The sequence below is a fragment of the Lissotriton vulgaris genome, chromosome 7, assembly GCF_964263255.1.
Source record: "Lissotriton vulgaris chromosome 7, aLisVul1.2, whole genome shotgun sequence".
NCBI lineage: Eukaryota > Metazoa > Chordata > Amphibia > Caudata > Salamandridae > Lissotriton > Lissotriton vulgaris.
The window spans coordinates 1,523,256,879-1,523,278,665 of NC_141695.1; the positions used below are offsets into that span (position 1 = coordinate 1,523,256,879).

Genomic DNA, 21,787 nt, shown 5'->3' on the forward strand with positions numbered 1-21,787 from the left:
CTGTAATAACATTTACCTAAAATTATACATATATATGGGTACATCTACCCTAAGTACAATCTGAAGAATTGCACCACTGTAGCCAGTGTTCAGGCTGCATATTATGTTCTTTTAAGTGTATCTATAGGCCTTCCGGAATTTATGCGAACGTGTAAACTTAAGAAGATATCCTATGAAGAAGTGGTCTGGGATTCCCACACGTGGGCGGAATTATTCAAATGCTTATGACAATCAGTGGAGATACTCCAAGAGAGAAGCAGGTTTTATCCAATTTCTACTATGATGAAACGGCTGGAAAAAGTTTGCACCCAATGTTTGAATTTGGTGCTTATTTGCAGAAAATTCTATAAGAAAAACAATAAAGAAAAATCCCTTTGAGAATGGGCAAATGGAAGACTGAGACACTTATTAATAAAGTACTATATGGGCTACATGAGGATACCTCCAAGTTAACAGATGGACTCTACAGGCTACCAAGACATGCAGTCGGGCAGGTGAGGGCCTATGGCTTTGTACTGAACAGTTATGGCATTTTTATTATGCACCATACTCCTATTATGACCCTGAAGTGTTCAGTGGCCGAAGAAGATGCTTACCTTCTCGTAGTGCTTGGCTGGTACAGAGTGTGTTTAAAATGTTGGCTATGTAGGATAAGTCTGGTGTGGTGAGTGAGGTCAAGAGGGGTGCGCCTACAGTCAGACCCTCCAGGATTTTGCGATTTGCAAAATAATCACGAAATCGGCACTTTTGTAAAAAGTGCCCGCGAAATTGGGGCTGGGTGGCAGAAAGCTTTCAGAATAGGAAATTCCTGCATTTAGTTCACAGCAACAATGTGCAGGCAGCAAGGGTATTTTTTTTTTTTTTACTGTCACCTTCCGCTGCCTCAAAGGTAAAGGCCAAGTTAAGGGGCCATCAAGCGGCTCCTTTTAATCAAATATCAAGAGGAGTAATGTTATTAGTTGAACCCTCTGACAGCCCAAACAGCTGTTCTGTGGCGTTTCGACATTAAGCCTTGGCCACCTATTGATCAATGAGAACTCTTCTTTAAAGGCGATTAAAGCATATGATTTATTTACTAAAAACAAAGAAAGTCTTCAGAATTATGCTGCATCAAGCATTTCCCACTGTGTTTGTTTAATATTCCTTTTGTATAGCATTCTGTCCTTTTGGAGAATTGATGCTGTGAGCACTGCCGATCAAAGAGCAAATGAACCAGTGTCCACACTTAGCAGGCGTTTTATAGTGTTATTTGAACAATAATATGCTAATAATAAAAACGATTAAACCATAATTCAAAATATTTTAATTCCTTGAACTTCGTAGATACGTTTTTTGATGGTGTTTGGTCAAGCAATGTGCAGTGTGACGCACAATCTATTTCATTTAGAAGATGCCACTTTCACCTTTGAGGAAAGTAGTTTATTATATAATGTTTGTGTGACATCACCATGTAATAAAAACACACAAACCAATACCAGGTCCAGTCAGACGCATTTAAAAACCTTTAGTTCAGTCCTGGCTAGCTGTGTACGTGGCCTGGAACATCACTTAAATGCATATACAACGGAGGGGAAACAAAAGCACACCGCTTGTTATCTCTTCACATGTACTTAATATGACGAGTTGACCTTGTCACATAACATGGGATTTTGAAAAATGCAGCATGGGACGGTAAAACCCCTTAGCATCCAAGGTATTAAGAGCGGCATGCTTTTGACTTTGTTCAGTCACTTCATATAAGTAAGTGCATGCACTGTAAGAATGTCAGATGTGTTGGTCTGTCCAAGTATTTACAAAAATAACAATTTAAATAGTACATTATTTCTTTTATAACACTACTCATTCCAATGCAGGGTGTCAGAGCGCTTTACATAACATACACATTAGACATTAATAATAAATCATGCAAGTATGTAAATCAATGTACAAGATGTGTTACATGAGTCAGTGAGGGTTATAAGGTGTAGGAGTCACATGTCCTTCACAGCTCACTGTGCGACAGCAGAAGGATTTCAATTTATGAACTGCAATTAACAAAAAAAGATCTCTGTGTTCAAAGCAGCAACTTACAGTAACTCTAGTGGGACTATTAAACTCTCTCTTGAGTTGTAGAAAGGGTGTGCTAAGCTCTTGACATACAACTCGAAGCTCTGTAGAACTTACTTTATTCTATTCTTGATTGATATGTACCTATAGTGGTTTTCAGTTAGTCACTCAATGAGATTATCTGGTAAAGCAATAGCAAGCATGAATCCAACCGCTGCACACCAATGTGAGAAATTGGCCTGGCATATGTTGTCCACTAGTTGTAGTGGGCACCTTGCACTAATCCAAATATCCCTTATTGATGATAGGTTTAAAGACAACCTTTATTGAAAGCTATCCTAGTGGTAGCTATGGAGAGCAGCCTTCAGGCTAAGTCTTGCAGGAGTGTAAAGCAGCTTGGTTTACCAAATTATAACCTTTTGAATGTCTAAATGAAAGGAGAACCACACAAGGTATATATAAAATATATGCTTTTATTGATAAACACTCTCTGGTAATCTCTTTATGAGATTACTAGCAGCCCGTCCCGACGTTGACCGGGTATGAATTGCTGCCGGCCAGTAGTATATTGTTTTGTAGGATTTCGTTTTGATAGCATTTCTTATCTGTGACAGGCCTGTGAAACGCTCCGATTCACAGTGCACTGCTGATGCACTTAAGAGTGCGCGTTCAGTAGTGTGTGAACTCGAGTTTCCCTACTTTATTTTTCCTTGCAATATTATATTGCGCAAACTCGACAACATGGCATGAGCACAATTTACATTACAGAAGAACACATTCATTTGTGGTAGGCACAGGGAGACAAAGCGATTTGCCTGGAATCACAGGATGTTGAGCTGATGTCGAGATTCGAACGTAGCTCCCCAGCTCTAAAGATCGCAATTCTAGAACTTGTGGCGGGCGGTGTGTCTAAAAGTGCATGTCTTTGCATGCCATCAATGAGAGAGACCTGTGCATTTTTCAAATCGGTGGTGAAAAAATATGAGTATGTTGCTGGAGATGTGGGCCGCCGTGCCACCAATGTACTTACCGGGGGAGGGTAAACACCCATTATTCCGCAACTTTCTTTCCGCATACCATCACTCCGCATACTTTCATTACAAAAGTACCATGACTCCGCAATGCCATTATAATGCATGGCATTACATTTTATATGCTTTTACCACGCATACATTTACAACGAAATTCGTTGTAAATGCATGAATGGTAAAAGCATGTTTTTTTATATGTTTGGATAAGGTAAGTATGGGTATAGGGGTATATGTTTTGGGGTACTGAGGTATATGTTTTGGGGTGTTTGGGTATTTTAAGGGTTCATGAGTAAGTTTGGGTTTTGGGGTAAAGGGGTATTTTAAGGGTCCAGGGCTAGGTTTGGGTTTTGGGGTAAAAGGGTATTTTAAGGGTTCAGGGCTAGGTTTGGGTTTTTGGGGTACATAGTTATTTTTAGGGTTCAGGGCTAGGTTTGGGGTTCAGGGGTATTTTAGGGTTCAGGGGTAGGTTTGGGTTTTGGGGTACAGGGTTATTTTTATGGTTCAGGGCTAGGTTTGGGTTTTGGGCTACAGGGGTATTTTTAGGGTTCAGGGCTAGGTTTGGGTTTCGGGCTACAGGGGTATTTTTAGTGTTCAGGGCTAGGTTTGGGTTCTAGGGTACAGGGGTATTTTTAGGGTTCAGGGCTAGGTTTGGGTTTTGGGGTACAGGGGTATTTTTAGGGTTTAGGGATAGGTTTGGGTTTTGGGGTACAGGGTATATTTATAGGGTTAAGATGGGTTAGTGTTTAAGGGTGTTGGGTATTTTTAAGGAGTAAGGGTGGGGTATTTTAAGGAGCAAGGGTGGGTTATGATTATGGGGTGCCGGGGTATTTAAAGGGAGCAGGGTGGACACCTGGAGCTGGAATGTACAGAACATGGGGAAAAAAAACAATGAAATATTGGGCACAACGCTCGCTTTTTTTCTGTAATCCCGCGCCCCGCACACGCCCACGCCCCCAGCATTTGTCACGCCCCCAGCACACGCCCACAGCACAACGCAGACACACCCACAAGAGACTACTTTGCTGGCACTGTTCTTTTACCTTTTAAATGTATATGGTGGGCATCTGCATAGCCTATGTCCTTCTGCTGCAACTGCCCTTTCCAACGCTGTATTGGGTGTTGTGATTGGTGCTGTGGTTCCTGAGATTACCCGCCTCAAAGGTTTGGGCTCTCTCTTTATTATATTAGTATAGAAGACAGAGCAAGAAAACAATATAAACACGATAGAACTTCAGTAAATAGCACAATATACAATGAGCCCCAGGGGGGAACCAAACCATATATTAAGGAAGTGATTTAAGAACCACGACTTGACTAGACACAGTGCCTAGAGCACGTAGAATCGCTGGAACACCAATGAACTACCCAAGGTAGTGACACAGGGGACCCACGGGGGACACATACAGCCCCGAGCGCCGTTAGCTTCTATGGGGAAAGTCGCAGTTGGAATTTTAAAGGCCGATCAAGCCCTGAACCAAGCTTGCTCACTCCCAACACACTCGAAAGGGGCCACTCTTGACTGGATCATCTCTAAGGAGGAAACCGTCAAGCTTATCTCTATAGACCCCTGTGACTGGTCTGACCACCGGTCTGACCACCACGCCATCACCTTCCTTCTACCTGGCACCCACAAGATAAGAACACCACAACCGGTGCAGCCTAAACGCTGGGTCAGAGACACCAAGAACCTGGACCACAAGGAACTTGAGATCCACTGTAAATCCGACCTCCCCCCCCCCCCCCCCCCACATATCACATCAGTCAGTGACCTCAATGATCACTACTCTACATCGATGTCGAACATTCTGGATGACCTAGCCCCTCTTAAACTAAAAAGAACTCAGGTCAAAGATAGAAACCCTTGGTTCACGGGTTCCCTCAATAACGAGAGGAGATCCCTCCGACAAGCCGAAAGAATCTTGAGACAGCACCCCTCGGACCCTCACCTAAAACGTCTCTGCCAGGCCAACAATCAATCAATCATATCATTTGTAAAGCGCACTACTCACCCTTGAGGGTCTCAAGGCGCTAGGATGGGGAATGCTGCTACTGCTCGAATTGCCAAGTCTGGAGGAGTTTTCTGAAGGTCAGCAGGTCTTGGGTCTGCCGTAGGTGGATGGGGAGGTGTTCCAGGTCTTTGCGGTGAGGTGGGAGAGAGATCTGCCGCCTGAGGTCACTCTTCGGAAGCGGGGAACAGTAGCAAGGGCTAGGTCGGCGGAGCGGAGCTGGCGGGTGGGGGTGTAGAAGCTGAGTCGTCTTTTAAGTAACGTTGGTCCGGTGTTGTGGAGTACCTTGTGTGCGTGGGTGAGGAGCTTGAAGGTTATCCTCTTGTTGACCGGGAGCCAGTGCAGGTCTCTCAGGTGGGGTGTGATGTGGCTGCGGCGAGGGATGTTGAGGATCAGGCGTGCAGAGGCGTTCTGGATGTGTTGGAGCCGTCTCATGAGTTTGGCCGAGGCTCCTGCGTAGAGGGCGTTTCTATAGTCCAACCTACTGCTGACAAGGGCCTGGGTGACTGTTCTTCTTGTTTCAGAGGGGATCCACTTGTAGATCCTACGGAGCATGCAGAGAGTGTTGAAGCAGAAGAAGGAGACTGCGTTGACCTGTTTAGTCATGGAGAGCGAGGAGTGAAGGATGACCCCTTGGTTACGTGCGTGGTCGGTGGGTGTTGGAGTGGTTCCCAGTGCGGTCGGCCACCAGGAGTCGTCCCAGGCCGAAGGGTTGGATCCAAGGATGACGACCTCAGTCTTGTCAGAGTTCAGCTTCAGTCGGCTGTTCCTCATCCATTCAGGAACGGCCTTCATTCCTTCGTAAAGGTTGGTTTTGGCGGTGTGGGGGTCCTTGGTGAGGGAGAGTATCAGCTGGGTGGCATAGGAGAGGATGTTGAGGTCGAGCGGATGGACGACATGGGCGAGCGGTGCCATGTAGATGTTAAACAGAGTTGGGCTGAGGGATGAGCCCTGGGGTACGCCGCAGATCTCGGTGGCTTCGGAGCGGAAGGGGGTTCTGCCAGAGAGGAAGGAGGTGGTCCAGTCCAGGGCCTTCTCTTGGATCCCAGCATTGTGCAGGCGTGTTTGTAGTGTGTGGTGACAGACCGTGTCTAAGGCGGCTGACAGGTCCAGGAGGATGAGGGCCGCAGTTTCTTCGTTGTCCAGCAGGGACTTGATGTTATCGGTGGCAGCGATGAGGGCAGTCTCGGTGCTGTGGTTGCTGCGGAACCCGGACTGGGAAGGGTCCAGGATGTTGTTCTCCTCGAGGTAGCGGGTCAGTTGTTCGTTGACGGTCTTCTCGATGACCTTTGCCGGGAACGGGAGCAGGGAGTTGGGCCGGAAGTTCTTGAGGTCCTTGGGGTCCGCCTTGGGTTTCTTGAGTAAGGCATTGATCTCAGCGTGCTTCCAGCTCTCCGGGAAGGTTGCTCTCTTGAAGGAGGTGTTGATGACTTTCCGGAGAAGGGGTGCGAAGGATGTGCTGGCTTTGTTAAAGATGTGGTGTGGGCATGGTTCTGATGGAGATCGAGTGGATGGTGTTCATGATTTTGATGGTGTCATCGTCGTTGATGTTGGTCCAGTAGAGCAGGCGGTTGGTGCGGATGGTGGTTGTGGGGGGCGGAGGTCTCAGTGGTTGTCGACGGTCGTGGCGTTGAAACTGTCGTGGATGTCTGTGATCTTGCGATGGAAGAAGGTGGCCAGCGAGTCGCACAGGTCATGCGAGGGTGAGACGTCGTTGGCGTTGGAACTGGGGTTGGAGAGGTCCTTCACGATGTTGAAGAGCTCTTTGCTGTTGTGCGCGTTGTTGTCTAGGCCCTTTTGGCGGATCTGATAAGGTGATGGGGTCTGCAGGTGGCATTCTTGTGGACCGCGTGGCTGTCCGGTGTTCGTTCACGGAGCCAGATCTTCTCCAGCTTTTGGCAGGTTTGCTAGGAGGCCTGGAGGTCTTCAGTGAACCAGCTGGCTTTCTTGTTGGTATGATTGCTGGAGGGTTTCTTGATCGGGGCGAGGGTGTTGGCGCAGTCGTTGATCCACTGTCTGAGGTTGCGGGCGGCGGTGTCGGGTCGGTATGGTCGGCGGGTGGGCTCTGGGCGAGGGTGGTGGTCAGCTGGTCTTCGGTGACTTTGCTCCAGCAGCGGTGAGGCATCTGTTGGGTGCGGTGGTACGTGGTGGGTTTCTTGAAGGTGAAGTGGATGCAGCGGTGGTCGGTCCAGTGGAGTTCGGTGGTATGGTTGAAGGAGACGTGGGGGCTTGCGGAGAAGATGGGGTCAAGCGTGTGACCGGCGGAGTGGGTGGGTGTAGTGACGAGTTGTCTGAGTCCGAGGTTGGCTAGGTTGTCGATCAGGGTGGTGGAGTTGGTTTCGTCATTGCAGTGCGAAGGACCAGAAATACATACAACAAGAACATCCTCAACTCAAAAAAAGAGTTCTTCAGAGCGGAACTAGGACAGAACAGACCACGCAAACTCTTTGAGCTGGTCAAACATCAATCGAACAAACTGACCAAAACAGCGAAAGAAAACCCCAAGTCTCATCTCATCCGAAGAATTCTCCTCGTTTTTCGCAAACAAAATCAAAACCCTAGTTAACGAACTTAATGCTGCCTCACTATCTCTACCGAATCCTGACTTTCCCCCTCTCCCCCCCCGCCTCCACAGTCCTCACCTAAGAATCAAGCATTTCCAACATTCCTCTCTTGGCTAAAGTGTTGGAGAAGTGTGTGCAACTGCAGCTAAGTCACCATCAACAACTTCCATCTACTCGATGACTGCCAATCTGGTTTCAGACCTGGACACAGCACTGAAACCACCATGCTCCACATCGTCGATGATGCCCTACAAGCCCTTCACCAAGACAAAACCTGTCTCAATCCTACTAGATCTATCCTCGGCCTTCGACACGGTCAACCATGAGATGCTACTTGAACGCCTCAAACTTAGGATGGGATTAGATGGCACTGTTCTCGACTGGTTTAGTTCCTACCTCCAAAACAGATCTCGAAGATTCCTCATCAACAGCAACCTGTCCGCTCCCTCCTTGGTCACGGTGGGAGTCCCTCACGGATCAACCTTGTCCCCCACCCTTTTCATCTCATCTCTTGAGGAGATCCTCACCTTCAATGTGGCCCTGAAGTTGACCGTCCAATGGCTCTCCTCCAACCAACTCAAACTCAAGGCAAAGAAAACTGAGTTCCTCCTAATTTCCCCACCTAAAAGCAACTCGGAGATCCAGCCATGGATTAAAGCTATCACAGCCATAAACTGCCCCGACCATTTTGGACTAGGCCAAAACTCTGGGTATCACCTTGGACTTAACCTAAACATGCGAGACCACATCAACTCAATGGCCAAATCTGACAGATTCCACCTGAGCTACCTATGGAAATTGAAACCATTTCTTGACGCTCCCGACCTAAAACTTGCAATCCAATCATTAGTAATTTATAGGCTGGAATACGGCTGTTCCATCCTGTAGGAAGGTGGATATCTCACTATGGTTACCCCCAAACTTTGCATGGTGTTTAGCTGGTTTTTGACTTAGTTGGCCTGGGATCCTGCTATTCAGGGCCCCAGGCCAATTGCTCTCTCCTTAAAATGGACTCCATGTACCTTAGGTACATACACAATTGGAACTGGTTCACCTTATAGGCCCCTGTAACAGTGTACTCCAGGTACCCAGGGCATAGGTGTATCCAAGGCCTACCAGGGGCTGCAGCATGTATTGTGCCACCCCTGGCCTCCATATTTGACACAACTGGCTGATCCATCAGCTGGGGAAAGTTGGTGTAATCACCTCTTACTTAGATATAGTATACCTATATCTAACCTAACTGGACACATGTTAACCTATAAGCCCCTCCTATGGAAGGCCTCGACAATCCTGGAGGCAGAGTGCGTGGTTTCAGGTGAGATGGTGCCCTGGCACGAGCTGAGCCCGTCTGCAGCTGTCGGGAACAACTCCCTTAGCTGTTCCGGGATATTGCCATACCATATACTCTTAAGCGCATTGCAATCCTCGCGGTTACTTGCTAACTTTGGTTTGGCTTTATCAAAACATGTCGAGTAAGGTGTCATACGAATTTCGGATACTACCCCCTCGCCAGTTCTGGCGACGGGGGTAGCATTCCACCCTTCTAGAGGGACACAACATGTACATAACCTGAACCCCAGTTAAAGTTAAACTCGAGCCTCAGCATCACAAAATGGATGCTGCCACCACAGACACAAGTCTGACCTCCTGCTGCTGGGAGTCCTTCCAGCGAGGGAGGCTTGGACAAAGGGTTTCCTGCCTTGGGAGGTGCGAGCACCACCCCAGACAGGATTTTGTGTATTGGGTAGGACAGGGCTGAATAGAATACACAAACACCCCAAAACATATACCTCAGTACCCCAAAACATATACCCCTATACCCATATTTACCTTATCCAAACATTTTTTTAAAAAAACATGCTTTTACCATTCATGCATTTACAACGAATTTCGTTGTAAATGTATGCGTGGTAAAAGCATATAAAATGTAATGCCATGTGTTATAATGGAATTGCGGAGTCATGGTACTTTCGTAATGAAAGTATGCGGAGTGATGGTATGCGGAAAGAAAGTTGCGGGGTAATGGGTGTTTACCCTCCCCCGGTAAGTACATTGGTGGCACGGCGGCCCACATCTCCAGCAACATACTCATATTTTTTCACCACCCATTTGAAAAATCCACAGGTCTCTCTCATTGATGGCATGCAAAGACATACACTTTTAGACACACCGCCCGCCACAAGTTCTAGAATTGTGAACTTTAGAGCTGGGGAGCTACGTTCGAATCTCGGCATCAGCCCAACATCCTGTGATTCCAGGCAAATCGCTTTGTCTCCCCGTGCCTACCACAAATGAATGTGTTCTTCTGTAATGTAAATTGTGCTCATGCCATGTTGCAGAGTTTGCGCTATATAATATTGCAAGGAAAAATAAAGTAGGGAAACTAGAGTTCACACACTACTGAACGCGCACTCTTAAGTGCATCAGCAGTGCAATGTGAATCGGAGCATTTCACAGGCCTGACACAGATAAGAAATGCTATCAAAACGAAATCCTACAAAACAATATACTACTGGCCGGCAGCAATTCATACCCGGTCAACGTCGGGACGGACTGCTAGTATACAATAAATTCTCAAGCCATGCTAGACCTCTGGACTCGATAACGCCTAATATCAGTCCACAATGTAAACTGACCTGTTTTCAACCAATGAACAATGAAATGGTTCAAAAACGTTTACTCTCCATAAAATCAGGCGCACCCACCAACCCCTGCCCCCCCCTTATTATGCACCAAGCAGCTCATAAGATCTGCAAAAATCTGACCCCTATTATGAATCAAGTTCTAGTCACTGGCCGCTATCCTACAACTTGGGAAGTGGCAGCCATTACGCCTCTTCTAAGAAAATCGAATTTAGATCCTAGTGAACCTAAGAACTACCGACCCATAGCCGGTCTCCCTATTACTGAGAAAATGCTAGAAAAACAACTCAATAGAGTGCTCACAGAATATCTCGACGAAAACAATCTGCTGGACTAGTCACAGCATGGTTTTCGCCCGCCTCACTCTAAGAAATCGTCACTAATTTTCGCAGCTGAAAAGATCCGCAGAACTGTAGATGCAGGGGGAAGGGTGGTCCTCGTGCTCTTTGACCTATCAGCCACTTTTGACACCGTTAACCATGCTGTCTTGGTGCAGCAGCTGAGGGATATAGGAGTCGAAGGGACCGCCCTGTCCCTACTGTCCTCCTTTTTTGGAGGCAAGGGAGCAGCAGCTGTTTTGGGATGGCATGCAGTTTGAAAGTTTTCACCTCCCCTGGGGAGTGCCGCAGGGATCTGCGCGATCGTCGACCTTATTTAACAAGTCAGATTGGGGGGGTGGGGGGGGGGGGGGGGGGGTGAGCCATAACATACTGTGCAGCCAAGCTTTGGAACAAACTGCCTCTGTCCCTGAGACACCAGCCTAACCTCCAGTGTTTTAGGAAGAACCTAAAAACCTGCCTTTTTACAACCACATAGGCCACACTCCCACCCATCAATACCCTCATACCTCAGCACCCAGACGCCTCGGCATTCGAGTGCATTAGAAGATTCTAAACATAAACATAAACAGTAACCTCTTCTTCCCAACAAGGGGGGGGCTGCCACTACAGTTCACAATCCTGTTGCCCTCCTTCAACAGGCCCGCATCTCAGGCCACATGGGTGAGGCCGGAAGAGTTGGGTGCCGCAGCCCAGCACATATAACCTCAGAAGGCCCGGCAGCACGCCGCCGCGCTCAGTCTTACTGCCAGTCTCAGGAGCTCCGAAGGCGCGTCGCCGCAAAAGGAGCCCCCGGTCCAGACAGCACACTCCACCTAGCGGCCCCGGCACAGCCCCGAGCAGGATAGCGCTCCGAGGCCAAGGAAGGTATGCCTCTCAATACAGTAGCGGCCGTTGGCCGCACCGCCTGCCTCCGAGCCTCAGCACCCGGAGTCTCCCATCCACTCCCACTAATTCTGGGCCCTCAGCGGCAGCCCGGGCACAGCCCAGTGACAGCGTCCTCCACTCGAGCCGATCTAAAGGATCAGAACCCCGCAAGATGGCCGGCCTGCTCCCAGCGTCCCGAACGGAGCCACGATACAGCCACAGACACGGTAGGTCAGTGCCCCAACATCGGAGCCCCGGGCAGAGACAGGGGGGACCCAGTAAATTTTGGGAAAACAGTTGGTTTGTCCCAGTCAGAAACTTGCAGGATGTGAGGACAGCGGAGAGTGCGACTACTCCGCCATCTTGCTTGGCCATGCCCCTCAGGGACTCTTATTAGGATTCTCTCTGAACATTTTGTACAAGGTCGATCAACATGGAATACTGCTTTCTTATAAACAGTCAGCAGCATCGCCTAACATTTATAGACATAACACAGTAGCACAGCTACAGTTTTTTAACACAGTAGTTCTCACCATGTAAACCGTGCCTCGGCCCCTCGGGGCAGAGAGAATTCCAGCAGAGACACCAGTCCTAAAACGGAGGCACCAGGCTTCCATAAACTGAGTTTACACCTATGATGCGGACCACCTAAGTACACATACTAGGTATGGGGGGCCGTTGCTGATCCCATAGATCACAAATATATCTCTGGGCTCACACAGTGAAGGTAGGCTTAGATATATTAGCTGCCATAGTTGGGTTGTTCATTGCATACAGTCTGCTAGCAATGTTGATTACGTTGCACAGTTGTATTTGTTTACTTATCGTACTTAACCAACTTCAAAATAGACTCAGAAAGTATCAATAAATACTTTGCAAACTTCCTTTGTGTCTTTCTTCTGTTCACCATCGAAATGTATGAGTGAGAAAAAAAGGTGCTGATCTGTTTTCACAGTATCCTTGGGGACTAGAAGTTCATGTTCTAGGTTTGCTAAAATCACCTGCTACTCCGGAAAGGTTAGGAGTTTAGGAGAGCCATTGTGAGCTGGTCTGATTTGAGCCTACAGGTGATGATGTGGTAGAGAGAGACTCAGTCCCTACATTCTGATGTCCTCTTCTCCCAAGGCACAAATCTGCTTCCAAGCCAGATAGGAAGCGTAGAGGGGGTATGTTGGGTTACACAGAGCTGAGCCAAATCTGACACAGGGACACTGGATTTTAGCCACTTCACTACCATAGGAACATAGGACAGGGAGGGGTGGGGAGGTGTGTGAGAAAGTGCCCTCTTTCTGCGTGGTTGTCCCCACTTTTTGCTGAACTGCTGATGTGCTTTGACTGAGTGTGCCCTGGGCTCCCGCAAATCAGGTACCCAGGGCCAATGTTCTTTCCCTAAACCTGCATTAAAAGCAGAACCCAATTGGCATATCTGGCCATAGGTCATCCTCTGGTTAATGGTACCACAGGTACCCAGGGCACTGTGCCCAGGGAAGACCTCTAAGGGCTGCAGCACTTATTGTGCCACCCTTAAAGGTCCTGTGCCATTACACTCACACACTGCCAGCTGGGTGTCTTGGTGCAGAAAGTGAAGAGTTGACATGGCCTACAACCCACTGATCTGGTATAGTTCAGTCCTCCCTCTAGCTGGGTGCCCTATACTAGTGGTGAGGGTACAGGTGCATGAGCTCTGCACCCCCACAGTGTCTACGTCCATTCTTAGACATTGTAAGTGCAGTGCTGCCATTAAGAGTATATGGTGCTGGGAGTTTGTCTTTACGAACTACACAGCACCACAATGAATACACTGATATCAAACTTCTCAGTACATTAAACCACACTGATGTCAGTGTGGGATTTGATGTAAAATGAACACAGAGGGCATCTAAGAGATGCCCCTTGAAAAAGGACCTACCACTGGTGTCCAGGATGAGTGGCTGCTTTCAGCTGCCACCTCCAGACAGGTTTCTGGACCCCTAGGTCGAGAGCCTGCTGGTCTCAGGGACCAGAAACAATGCACATCCTGGGACAAAGTGCCAAGCCTCGTCCCCCTGGATTGGCAGGGTCCATGAAGGGGAAGCTTCAAAGGCTTGCCGCCTTTGTGAGCTTCCCCAAGCCACTTGCTGCTTTCATCAACTGGTCCCCACTGGTTCTCACCCCCAGTTTGGGCGGGAGAACCGGTGGGAAAAACAAGTGAGAAAGAGAGAAGTGCCCACCTCTGCCATCTCCACCCTCAGGTGAGGTGAAGCACAACTCGCAGTACACGCCATCTTGCAGATGGGGCGACCCAGCCAACCAGGGAAAGACTAATCCCCAGAAGGTGGCATAATAGGGGGTGTACCCACCCCAGGGAAGGGACCCATTGGTCCCAACCTTTTACCTACCTGTAATACCCCTAATCTAGTATTTAGGGGCACCGCTGAACCTTGCTTCCTCAGACAAGAACCTGCAACAAGAAGGACCGAAAAGACGTGCAGCAGCTAACAAGAGGAAGACGCCTACTGACTTGGCCCCAGCACTACAGGCCTGTCCCCACCTCGAACCTGCTCCAGCGAAATCTCGGGGTGTCCTGCAGTCGGCAACCTCGAGAAACCCAGAGGATATGCCTGCCTTCCATCCATCCCAAAGACTGTCTCCTGTGAATACCGGATTTGCTCAACAACAGACTCCAGCTCTGCAAGGATCCGCAAGTTTGCCCCACTCTGCACCCGATGCCCACGGCCCAAGTTCAAGTAGCCCAACACCAAGAGGAGGTCTCCCCGGCGATCCTGACCAGAGATCCGGTGACCCCTGACCTGCCTCAAGTCTCCAGCCGACATCTGCAACCTCAAACTGGAAGGTCCCCCAACTGCGACCAGGAGCTGGTAAGAAGATCCGACCCTAAAAGGCCCCCCTGCACCCTATGCCACATGGTCTTGGGTGGTCCAACCAGAAGACCTTTGTACCAGAGCCTGCAGTGTGTTTGCAATCTGGAGGCTCCCAATTGAAAGCTACTGGGCAACTGATGCCAACACAGCACTCTGTACCCGCCCGCCCCAGTGCCGCTGAGGGTGCATTTTTTGTGCCTACCTAAACCCACATTTACCCTGAGCTTGCGTCCAGGAGCTTTGCTCCCACAACCCAGTGGCCTGCTCATCAGCAGCCATGATCCGGAGGCCCTCTATCCCCCAGTGGATGACATGGAGCCTCAGCACTCTGCCCTAGTGCTACTAAGAGTGCAATAAGAGTGCTTCCTTGACCCCAGAGGACCCTTGAGTCTAAAAGTACTTCTCTATTACTGATAACACTATTTTCCTCCATAGGATAACATTGACTGTTTTGCTATGAAAAAGGTTTAAGTGTGGAGTTGGAAAATCTATGAAGGCCTTTTACAACTCTACTAAATAGCAAAAATGGCTTCACTCACCTGTTTACAGGAAGTGTCCAAGTGTAGTATCCAAGTATACTACACTGTGTAAGAAAAGTAATCTGAAAATTATGTACTGGTCATTTTACTAAAAAGCCAATTCAAAGTATATGTACTGTATTTCCAAAGCCCTGCCTTTTTTTTAGTAACAGTACTGTCAATCAAAACAAGTGCTTTTACAATTGCAATACAAACTCGGTTACAACTGCTTTATTAATGTAAAGTATGTATTGCTTACCTGTGCCAGGCTTTCTTGGTTCTAGAAAATAAAGTAACTAAAATAATATTTTTATACAAAAACAACTGGTTTGAAGTTCAGTCTTTGAGTGTGCAAGCTCATTTGCTGACAGTGTGTACAATAAATGCTTAACACTGTCCTCTGGTAAAGCCTTACGGCTCGACCACACTACCACAAATAGAGAGTGAGGTGCTATCTACTTTCCCCCTGCCTACCTTTTGGGTTCTATTGGACTCTGTGCACACTATACCTCACTTTGGTATAGTATATACAGAGCCAGCTTCCTACAAGGTGATAGATCAAGGAGTACCCAAAACTGGTCAAGGAGATGGCAGCAATGAACTGAGAATGATTATGTTACTTACACTGTAAGCATCCGTTCTTGGCATGCAGAGCTGTAGATTCACATGGTTTGCATATTCCTGCCATCTAGTGTTGGGTCCAGATGTTTGCAAGTTGTTTTTCTTTGAAGAAGTCTTTTCCAGTCACAAGGTAAGGGGACTCCTCCTTTCTAGGATAGTGCGCATGGGCATCGACCTCATTGTTCGATTGTTTTCCCGCAAGAGGGTGAGAATGGAGTTAAGTGCAGTATAGAGATGTCCATGCGTATATAATGTGAATAAGAACTACTAGGTGTCCGGGAGTAGGGAAGGCCCATGTGAATCTACAGTTCTACATGCCAAGAACTGATGCTTACAGGGTAAGTAACATTATCTGTTCAAGGCCTGTGTGCTGTAGATACACCTGCTTTGCATAGATTGTATAGCAATACCCTCCAAAAATAGAGGCTAACCAGTGGGTGTTGCAGTTTTTTTAAAGAGTGTTTTTAGCACTGCCTCTCCAACATTAGCCTGTTGACGTGCCAACACATCTACACAATAGGGTTTTGTAAATGTGTGTGGTGTAGATCATGAAGCTAAAAAGGCCCTAGATGCTCCTTTTTTGTGAGTAGAATGTGCTCTAGGAGGTACTGTTAAGATCTTTTAGCTTTAATATTGCAAGTTTGAGTACATTTGACAGTCCATCTCGAAATGCCGGATTTTGAAATGGCCTTTCCTCTATGAGGTGGAGCAAAAGCAAAAAAACGTTTTTTTGTTTTGAGAGAATCTTTTGACCTATCAATGTAGAACAATAATGCTCTTTTGACATCAAGTGTGTGTAGAGCCCTCTCTGCTACGGAATCAGGTTGAGGAAAAAAAACAGGTAATTGAACTTATTGGTTGATGGGAAAAACAGAGACACGTTTTGGAAGAAACTTTGGATTTGTACAGAAAAAAAGCCTATCTTTATGCAGTTGAAAGAAGGGTTCTTCTAAGGTCAATGCCTGTAACTCATTAACTCATCTTAGTGAGTTAATAGCTATTAAGAAGGCAACTTTCCCCACCTGAGAAATCCAAGCCCCAGACACCACATCTGCCCCCAACAGGATAGTTAAAAGAGCATAACAGGACAAGCCAGACACACCGAGGACGGCAAAACACAGTAGTACCGACTGTCAGCACCGCACTATAACACAGGGACACCTGCTCTGATCTCCCCACACATATGCAACCATATTTTGTTGTCACAATATGAACAACCATACGGAAGCCACCAATGGCATACATCCCCGCCGTCCCCTAATAACGACCCCAGTTCACCCCCAAATTTAAAAGTTAGAGATATCAGCCTGCAGTTCCGAAGCCGGTGCTAGCCACAAGGGAACGCACCCGCTCCACAAAACAAGCATATGTGGGGACAGACATAACTCCGTAACCAAGGGAATGCTATTCGAGTCATGTTCCTGAAAACATTCTGACAAAGCAGATGGAATTAAAAAGTATGTAGCAACCGAAAGGTAATAACGACATATGTTCATTATGTACTGTACAAAAAAGATATTGCAAATGTGAAGACCTAAAGTTAACAAATACATGCTTGTACGCTATATCAGAAACTTGCCAAACTGTATACGAATTGTTAAAACACAAACAAATGTAAACAAAAATAAGGAGGCAACTTTCCATGAAAGAAATTGTAGTGAACAATTGTGTAATGGTTCAAACAGTGGACCCATAAGTCTTGTAAGAACAATGTTAAGGTTCAACACAGGTGCAGGTGGTACTGTGGGTGGTATTATCCTCTAAGACCTTCCATAAAACCTTTGATCACAGGTACTTTAAATAAGGATAAATGTTGCCTGTTCTCAAGATATGCAGCTACTGCTGCAAGGCGTAGTCTAATAGATGTGTAGGTTAAACGTGCATTTTGTAGATGCTAAAGATAACAGATAATGTTTTGTATGGATGTATCTAGTGGATCAATTGAATTATTATTACAATATATGACATTGTTTCACTTTCCTGCATACTATGCTCTTGTGGTAAGTTTTGTTGCTACTTTAAGAACTGTCATACAGTCTGGTGGTAGGTTTAGATAACCAAACTACGATTTCATGATCCAAAATCGCATGTTTGACGTCTTTGGGATTTGGATGTCTGATTTCTCCTTGGTTCTGTGTGAGGTTATGTGAGGCCTTTGATGTGGAACAACTGACAATTCCAAAAGTGTGGTGAACCAAGGTTAACGTGCCCATGTGGAAGCTACGAGATTCAGTGTGAGAGATGTCTGCCCGGGTTTCTGAAGCAGAAATAAGAGGAGAGGAAGAGACGAAAAAGAGTAAGCAAATATCCCTGACCAATTCATGCATAGGGCATTGCCTTTGGATAGAGGGTGTGGGAACCTGAGGGCGAAGTCTGGGCATTTTGAGTTCTGTACTGTGGCAAAGAGGTTTAATTGTGGAAATCCCTATTTTTGAAAGTACGGAAGGAGAACATGTAGGGGAAAGTTGATATTCATGTTTTTGTTGTCACTTTCTGCTGATGAGATCGGCAAAAATGTTGGCTGTGCCTGGAAGGTGCTCTGCTAGTAGACTGATTTTGTGATGAATTATCCAAAGCCAAACGGTCAGAGAGGCGTGACAGTTGTAGAGAGTGTCTCCCCCCACCCCCCTCTTTTTGCTTATGTACATTGTGGTCATATGGTCTGTCTGGATTTAGACAACTTTTTTTATCTGGTGAGGTAGAAAAGCTTTCAACGCTAGTTAAACTGCTTGCAGTTCTAGGTATTTGATGTGATAGTTCTGATGTTTGTAGTTCCAAAAGACCCTGCACTGTTGCAAGTGTGCCATCCACCCTGTGAGAGATGATTGTGTTAGTACGTCTTGTGGAATAGGGTTGATGAACGGCTGCCTTTTTGACAAATTTTGTGTGTTCCACTACTGAAGAGAGTGATGAGTGGAGGTGTCTACCAACACTAGATTGGTCAGATGGCCCTGTGCTTTATTCCACTGACATGCTAAACATTCTTGAAGAGGGCACATATTTATTCTTGCATGAGGCACTATCGAGATGCATGATGCCATCATCCCTAGTAACTGCATAAATGTTCTGGCTGAGAGATGCTGGTTGACTTGGAACTGTTGTTAACAGTGTTTGGAAATTCTGAATCCTGGCTGCATTGGGATATGCTAGAGCCATGTGAGCGTTTAGAATGGCTCCTACATATGGTTGTGTCTGATTGGTAGGAAGATGGGATTTCTCTATATTGATTGTGTTTCCCAAATGATGTAGAAGATTTGAGGTAATCGGAGTGTGATGCACACATTTGAGATGTGAGTTTGCTTTTATGAGCCAGTCATCTAAGTATGGGAAGACATGTATTTGTTGTCTTCTCAGATGTACGGATACTACTGCTAGGCACTTGGTGAGCAACCTGGGTGCAGTTGTTACTCCAAGTGGAAGCACTTTGAACTGATGTTTTTCCCTAACACAAATCTGAGGTATTTGCTTGGTGAATGGATATATGAAAGTATGCGTACTTTAACCCCTTCACTGCGGCGGCTATTCCGCCGCAGTGCTAAGGGGGTGGGGGGGCCGCGCGGCGGTCCCGTGCTCGTGACGGAACACCTCCGTCACGGCACGCGGATGAGCTGTGCTTGTGACTGAACAGTTCCGTCACGGCCCCGCCCCCGCTTCAGAACGTTAGCGCAGGCGCGGAATTCGCGCCGCGCAGGCGCGGCGAGAGGGCCGTGACGGAACCAATCCGTCAGCACCACAGCCCACCCGAGGCTCGTGACGGAACGGTTCCGTCACGAGCATGGGAGGGGTTAAATCTAGTGTTGACATAAAGTTGCCTTGTTGCAAAAGTGGACGTACTTGTTGCAGAGTGACCATGTGGAAGTGTTCTCACAATATGTATAAGTTTAGCAGTCTGAGATCCAATATTGGTCTAAACAAACCATCTTTTTGGGAATTAGGAAGTATAATGAATATACTCCTGTTCCTTGTTGTTGTAATGGGAAGAATTCTATAGCTCCTTTTGTTAGAGGAGCGTGTACTTCCTGATTGAGGAGGTGTTTGTGTTTGTGTTCTAAAGACAGTTTGTGAACTCAAGGAAGGGATGTTTAGAGGGTTGCTTGTGAGTTCCAGGCAGTAACCAGTTTTTCATTGGGGCGTGGGATCAGAGCCACCAATGGGCGAACGGCCTCTGATGTAGAGGGTCGCCCTACATACATTAGCGGGATTAGACATAGTAGGATTGATTATATATTCCTAAACTTAGAACTCCGGGTCAGACTTGAGGACATGGAAGTCCAGCGAAGACCGGAAAGTGATCATGATCCTTTAATACCAACTCTACGAAGGACTGGTACAGGCCGACCTTGTCCGAGTACTACATCCTCAATAGGCGAGGTGAACCTATCGCAGGATTGCCGCCGGTTAAAATGGGTGGCGGTAGTTGAGAACAAAGATCTGCAGGATCAGATCCGATCCTTGACGGTAGAGACTCTCGGCCTGTTGAGTCTCCCAGAAGCTGAGGGTAACAATCTACAACATTTATCCTACATTATGAAGTCCCACGAGGATCTTTTCTTAAACCTGAAGTTCATGCTCACTAAAAAAATTAAGAAATCAGCTAAACCCCACCACACTGGAGGGTCTAAATGGTACAATGAGGCCTGTGGTAGCGCCTTTCGTAACTTATCCACAGCAATAAAAAGTGGAGCCCCTGAACTAGTCAGAGAAGCAAGGTTAAAGTACAAAATGGTACAAAACAAGGCTAGGAAAGAATACGATGAGGAAAGATGGGTAGGTTTAACTAAAGCCTCTGAAGGCAAGAACTAGACCAAATTTTGGGAAATAGTTAAATGGGGCAACCACTCGACTTTAATCAAACACTTATGATATGCTTCTTTTATCTGAAAATTAAGACTTTTAAAGTTAAATGTAATTAAATTGCTGTATCTTCCTTTCTCTCTTTTAAAACAAATGAACTTGTGTATTTTTACTGTGAAGCTTTTATGATAATTTTTATTGAAATAAAGCCTTTTTGACTTGACTTGACTAACCACTCGACTAGTAAAACACCAAATAATAATGTCCCCCCTGAACTCTGGGTTCAGCATTTTAAAGGCCAATTTGATTCCCTGTCCACTATTACCACCAAGTACCCAGATCTCAAGGGAGAGCCTGCCCTATCTTTTTCCAAAAATGAGATTGATGGAGCCCTAGATAGATTGCCTGCGGGAAGGGCCCCGGGACCAGACTGTATCCCGGCTGACCTCTATAAACAGGATAGAAAAACCTGGATTGAGTATATTTTAATTATTGTTAATGCTATTTCCAAAGGTGCACCAATACCAGACACCTGGCGAGGGGCCGAAATCATACCCATTTACAAAAAAGGAGACCGCGCTCGCCCCAGTAATTATAGGCCGATAAGCCTAATTGACTCGCTACAGAAACTAACTGCGAGACTTGTATTAGGTAGAATCAATGAGTGGATCACAGAGCAGAATGTTTTATCTACCTGCCAAGCGGGCTTTCGTCTCCACGTAAGCACAATAGACCAGGTATTTATTTATATATTGGTCCACAGTAACATTAGCATGGGGAACTTTACACGCTGCATTCGTTGATTTAAAATCAGCCTTTGATTTAGTACCTCGCTCTAAACTGTGGGATTCATTAAAGGAGGCTGGGATGCCCCCACAAATCCTCACTTTTATTATTAAATTACACGAGGCAAATGATGCCAAAGTGAGATGGGGTCAGCAGGGCGAACTCACTGAGGGGTTCCCAGTTACCAAAGGAGTGCGCCAGGGGTGCGTTCTCGCTCCCACCCTTTCCTCACTCTTCTAATTATACAACAAATGTGCCATCCCTTGCAGGAACAAGGGTTCATTTGTTAATGTTTGCGGACAACACTTTGATTTTATCAAAAACCCCGTCAGGTCTGCAACGAGCCCTTGATCGATTTTTTTCTGCAAGGACCACGAGTTGGCAGTAAATGTCGATAAAACTAAGTACATGGTACTGCACAGACACAAACTGGTCAAAGGCAAGGTCATAATGGATAATGTACCCCTAGAGCAAACCAACATATTTACTTATCTAGGGGTAACCATGTGTAGGAAGATGAACTGGGCATCCCAAATCGAGCTTTTAGTCCTTAGACATAAATCAGCTATCGGGAGCTCTATTGAAGGAACAAAGGATGTCTTTCACTAAACCTATAGGGCCAGCCATAGCTATTTACAACGGGAAAATAAGATCGTCTATGGCGCCAAGCTTTGGGGGTTCGAAAATCTAACTCCCCTTGTTCTAGCTCA

General features: G+C 46.6%; 1 protein-coding gene across 2 annotated transcripts in view; it reads right to left on the reverse strand.

Moving 5' to 3' along the window:
- Positions 1-21,787, reverse strand: part of RALGAPB (Ral GTPase activating protein non-catalytic subunit beta) — a 1,758,088-nt gene that overhangs the window by 1,608,123 nt on the left and 128,178 nt on the right. The gene's annotated exons all lie outside the window — the stretch shown is intronic.